This window comes from Galeopterus variegatus, unplaced genomic scaffold (genome assembly GCF_000696425.1).
Source record: "Galeopterus variegatus unplaced genomic scaffold, G_variegatus-3.0.2 Scaffold749, whole genome shotgun sequence".
NCBI lineage: Eukaryota > Metazoa > Chordata > Mammalia > Dermoptera > Cynocephalidae > Galeopterus > Galeopterus variegatus.
In genome coordinates this window covers 94,170-100,169 of record NW_007726860.1, presented here as the reverse complement: position 1 = coordinate 100,169, position 6,000 = coordinate 94,170, and the positions used below count along the sequence as shown (strand labels likewise).

General features: G+C 38.5%; 1 protein-coding gene across 1 annotated transcript in view; it reads left to right on the top strand.

Annotated features, from left to right (window-relative positions):
• The window catches only part of AGPAT5 (1-acylglycerol-3-phosphate O-acyltransferase 5), a 71,646-nt gene that overhangs the window by 15,596 nt on the left and 50,050 nt on the right, over positions 1-6,000 (top strand). The gene's annotated exons all lie outside the window — the stretch shown is intronic.

Sequence of the window (6,000 nt, the reverse complement as noted above, 5' to 3'; positions counted from 1 at the left end):
TATACCATAGATAAGGTATAGAAACTAAAAGAAATTGAATTGCATTTTTCTCAATTTAGCATATTAATGATTACATTCAGACTTATATGACAAGACTATAAGGGGTTGATAGGAATTTTGATGTTTCCGTGTATTTCCCCTTTATTAACTTTATTAACGGCACTGGCTCAGACTATTTGATCTCATTACATCTGACTTAAGGCAAAAATAGCAAAACAGCCAGCCCATGGTCAGTGTCTGCTAACACAGTCCTGCTATTCTGTCCTGCTGATGATTGAGTATTCACACTAGGGTACACATATCCAAATAAAAAGAACTTATTGGCCCAGGGCAGGGAATAGCTCATGGTAGCTTTGATTCCCCACAATTGTCCTTTATATTGAGCCAATGGTTAATTTCATGTAGTTTTCTTTTCTGTTTAACAGGATTCTCTTAAACTTCCTTGTTCAGTTACCTACCAACTTTGGTTTTTCCAGATTTCACTGGAAATACTGTTGCATTAACGGAGCTGTGGTCCTATAACTGATATGTGGAATAAGTACTCTATGAATGTTCCTGGAGCTGGTGGTGGTGGTAGTAATAATAATAATATATCAGCTACTACTACGTTAACACACAAATGACTGTAGTAGTAGTTCTTTTATTATCATTAATAACAATAGGCTTTATGTTCCTTCAGAGTGAGGACTTCTAGGAAGACGCTTGCGAAAAAACAGCAGATTAAAAAAAATTCTACTTTTGTTTGGAACTAGCAGGTACCATGGGAAGCATGAACTCCATACTCAGCTCTCACTAACCTGAAAAAGTTCCATTTCTCAGTTTAGAGAACCACTTCCCCTTCTCCTCACTCTGCCTCAAAGTGCATATGACTTTCTCAAGCTGCTCCAACACCAGATTCTTATACCAGTGAGCCGTTAGGATTAGGGAAGTCTACTTTCTTTTTTTTTTGTCTTTTTTGTCTTTTTGTCTTTTTCTGTGTCCGGCAACGGATCGCAACCCTCAGTGTTGCCCCCGTACCGGACTGGGGACCGGCAATGGGATCGCAACCCTCGGTGTTGCTCCCGCGCCTCGCTCAGCCAGTGAGCGGGAACCGGTCTGTATGTGGGATCTGAACCCTCGGGCGGGAGCGCCACTGCACTTCCCAAGCAGCGCACTATCCAGTGCGCCACCGGGCCAGCCCTAGGGAAGTCTACTTTTTGAATGCCTTTTAAAAATCCATAACTTGGGAGTGTACTTGGGAGTGTAATTACTTTAAAATCACTTTAGTCAGTATTATGATAGAAGGTATGGAGCCTTTTCCCAGAGAAATGTACACATAAAATTTGTATATAGTTTTAGAGTTTCGGAGGCACCTAAAGCCTAGCCATAGATATAGTTTGTTGTGCTGTTGTGTTTATATAGCCTTTCGAAAACTCTTTTGAGATACATTATAGAATCACAATGGAATATCTCTGAAAATGTAATTAGCAGAAGGAACATTTCAAGGCCTGCTGTTTAGCTTAGACTTTCTAGTTTGCTCTCTGCTAGGCCAGCCAGAATGAATGAGTTTTCTGGCCTGATGTTCAAAAGAATTGGCATTTAAATTAATCTCCTTTCTTGTTTTCACTTGACATGTCCTTGCTGTCTGTACATTCTTAGTCTCAGTTAACTTATTTCTCTCCAGAGTCAGCAAGGATATAGTGGCTGTTAGTCCTCCCCTTGAAAGGTTTGGAAAGAATTGGTACCAAGACTAGAAATCAGGCTAGGAGTTTATTGGCATGGGTGGTGCAGTAGAGGCGTAGGGACAGAACCTAGCCCAACCTCCCACCCCCCAGGGGGTTGGGCTTATATTTCTTCTTGTGGTGAGTTGTGTTGTTCTGATTGGCCATAGCTTATGTTAATGAGGAGTTAAATGAAATATCCAGTGGGAGTTGTTGAGGCCTTATGTTAATTAGGTGATTTTTAGGTTTGTGATTATTGGTTCCCTTAGTATGTAAAGTAGCATTTCAGAGGGGACTTATGGGATGGAGTTCTGTTGTGGTTGAGTTCCTTTGTCCTTTTATTTTATGGGGAAGTCCTATAGGGCCGGAACCACCATTTTGAGTATCTTTGGTTGGCATCATCTTAAGTGGTCCTCCCTGAACCGAATACCACTTATCCTTTAACCATTTGCTTTTGACACTATTTACCTTTTCTCCTTTTTCTTGGTTTATGTGGCAATTTTCTTGTCTAACAGCATGTATTTATAAGTCGATTGTTATAAAAAGGCATGGGATTTGAAGTCAGAGAGATTGTGGGTCATATGCTGTTCTGCAATAGGTTGTGTGTCAGTGGGCAAAGTACTTACCCTATTGGAGCCTTACTGGTAAGGTGTGATATCTATGGACCAGGATTTTTAGGTGATTCACATAGTCTGCCTTGTAATCCCTATCCAGTGTCTGGCTCACAGGTAGCCTTTCACAGCAATAGTGAACATGAGATGACGGTAATAGCTAACCATGAGCACAGTGCTGGATTCGTGCTAAGTGCTTCATGTGCAGTGTCTCTTTTAGACTGCACAGTAACCTTATGAATTAGGAACTCTTGTTCCATGATGCTGTGGATGAGAGAAATAAAGCTTGCTGCCTCTCCTTACTGCCCTCCGCTCCTCTCTTCCAAGTTAATGGGAATAGTGGTGCTGCTTCAGCTACATCCCCACCAAGGAATTCTTACTAGCCAGATTGATTGATTCTTAATTAAATAATTCATGCCAGAACACGAAATATGAACAGTTGTAAAGATAATATATTACCATCTTAGGTGTCAGTAACAGCTAAAATCTAGTGTCATCTGTCTGAAACCTAGCTGAGAATAAACAGAAAAAGTGAAAAATACAATTCAGGAGCAAAAATTGATGACATATAAAGCTTGTGTCTTTTGACTGCTTAAGTTAGTTCTTAAATGTTTCCAGTAAAATTTTCAAGTTCATGGGCATATAACCCTTAATAGGAACATGACATATTTTGGGAATCTTACATTTTCTCTTAAAAATTCTTGGAAGATGCACCCGAGGCCATAATATAACTGTATTAGGGTTCTCCAGAGAGACAGACCAATAAGATATGTATATAAATAGATGAGAGAGGATTTATTGGGAGAATGGGCTCATGCAATTATGAAGGCTGAGGAATCCCACGATAGGCCTTCTGCAAACTGGATACTGGTGGTATGGCTCAGTCCAAGTACAGAAGCCTCAGAACCAGGGAAGCTGATGGTGTGATTCTCATTCCAAAGCCAAAGGCCTGATAGCTGGGGGTGCTGTTGGTCAAAGTCCTGGAATCCACAGGCTGAAGAGTCTTGAGTTTGGATGTCCATGGACAGGAGAGAAGAGTGTATCCCAGCTCCAGCAGACAGCAAGAGATTCGTCTTTTCCTCTGTTTTTGTTCTCTCTGGGCCCTCAATGGATTGGATGGTGCCTACCCATATTGAGGGCAGACCTTTCCCACCCAGTCCACTCAGGCTCCCATGCTAGTCTCTTCTGGAAACACCCTTATAGACACACCCCAAAGTAATGCTTTATCAGGCTTCTGTGTATTCCTTAATCTAGTCAAGTTGACACGTAAAATTAACCCTCACAAGTTCACCCCTACTCAACTTGGTGTTCATAGCTATCCCCTTAAACCATACTTAATTTTAAGATGGGACAATAATGACGTAATAGTTCTTCCTAACGTAGTTCTTTAGTTGTATGCAACTATTTTGCATACAACTGAAAATGAATCCCTTTCCCAGAAGAGGTAAAGTCCTCATAATATTTCCTCTTCTCCCCATATCCCATCACTTAAATACAAATACTATCATGTAACATTAACTATTTAAATACTGATATAAAGTCAGAAAGTCTTATGTTGCATGATAACAATAAGAGGAACAAAAACAAAGATAATTTCTTAATATATGTACAGTATGTGTATATATGTATACACATATGCACACACATACAGACGTATTCTTAACAAAATAGGGAGGACAATAACCATACTTGTTTTAATATAAAAATACATTTTTTTATTTCCCCAAACTTTAAAAAATAATTGTTAGAGGAAAAGATGCTGTCTTAGTCCATTTTCTGTCGCTTTTAACAGAATACCTGAATCTGAGTAATTTATAAAGAAATGGAACTTATTTCTTACAGTTTTAGAGGCTGGGAAGTTGAAGGTCAAGGGGGTGTATCTGGTGATGGCCTTTTTCCTGATGGGAATTCTCTGCAGAGTCCCGAGGCTTCACAGAGTAACATATGGTGAGAGGGCAAGAATATGCCAACATGCTAGCTCAGGTCTCTCTTCTTATATAGCCACCAGTTCTACACCCACGACAATCCATTTATCCGTAAATGGATTATCCGTTCATGAGGGTGGAGCCCACATGATCCAGCCACCTTCTAAGGATCCCACCTGTTCATACTGCCACATTGGGGATTAAGCTTCAACTTGAGTTGAGGAGGAGACATTCAGACCATAGGAAATGCTAAATCAGATAAAAATCACATTTTTAGCTTTGCACCCCCAAATATGTTTCAGGATTTACTTTAGCCTGGAAACCATACAGAACTAGTTCTCAGAATTTATTTGGAGTCTATCTACTTTTACAGTAGGTACATTTTACATTAGGTACAGGATTGATCATGTGATTTCTAAGACACGATTAGAAAGAAATGAGTTTTTCAGTGATTATTTGATCTGAATTAGAAGGGGCAACGGAGGGGGCTTCCATAGGAAGTTACATACTTTAGAGAAAAGTGATAATTAATAACCTAATAGTGTAGGTATCAAACTAATAGACACAGCTGCCGGGGATCGTACATTGTGGGGAAAAATCTTTGCAGGTATCATTCTACTTATAGGGAGGCATAATAAAATTTATGTATATAGTAATTGTAAGTCTTAAACCATCAAGAAAAAGTTAACATGTGAATGATAATCCCTGGTTAAAAAGAGATTTTATAAATATTGAAAAGGTATTTTTCTAGAAGGTTAACTTTTAGTGTTTAAAGTGCTAAATCTTGGGGATATTCTATCTAGTTTGGTGCATTGTTGAAAAGATTTCACACAGCTGAGAGCTAATCATCCTGTATCCTGTGGAAAACTGTCCGCTTTGGTTAAAACTTTATTGTAATTTCTTTAAATCTCTGACTTTTATTTCCTACATTTTATAAAAACATTTACCCCCTCTATTTATTCCTTTGTTCTCATTTCCATAGTCTTGAATACACTTGTGGTGCTAGAACTATATTCTTTTCACAGATTCCTAACAATTTTTCTTTTCAAGCATCCCATCCTTGAATTCATCTGTATATAGTCTTTCTCACATTTCATTTTTATATTTTCATTCTCATCAAGAGATAGGGTAGTGTCCAGCCATTTACTTTCAAATCAAAGTTTTTCTGGTTCTCATTTGTCTTTATCATTTGTCCTCTTAATTTCATCTTGTTTCCTCTTAATCTCTTTAAACCATCTCCTCTGTTTACCATCTTCTGCACCCAGTTTGTGGGTTTCTCTTTTTTTGCTTTGGCAAGGGCCACTCCCTCTGTTTAGAATTTCTTTTGGTCGAAAGCTCAATTAACAGCTTCTAGAAAGTTTTTTGTTGCTGTTATCAGCTCACTCTTGTCATCTTATTCTTGTTTTTGCATCTCTTCGATAATAACATATCTATATGTTACAGTTATTAGCAGCCTGGGACCATGTCCCTTGGTTATGCAAGGAACACGTATCTCCCTAGTACGATTGCAAGGCACATGAGACCCTCATTTGAATACTCTTTAAACGTGGTACAGGGTCCTAAAACTCATTAGTAGAGATAAAGTATCCTTGTCTTTTGTTGAACATATATATACAGAATATTTAGTTGCACTTGATAGTTTCATTTAGCCATTTTTTGCTTATAATCTTACCTTTTTCCTTAAAAGAGAAAACATTTTTATGTTTTCTAGACATTAGGAATTAGAGGAGCTTATTATCCTTGTCATGCTCCTGTTGGATTACT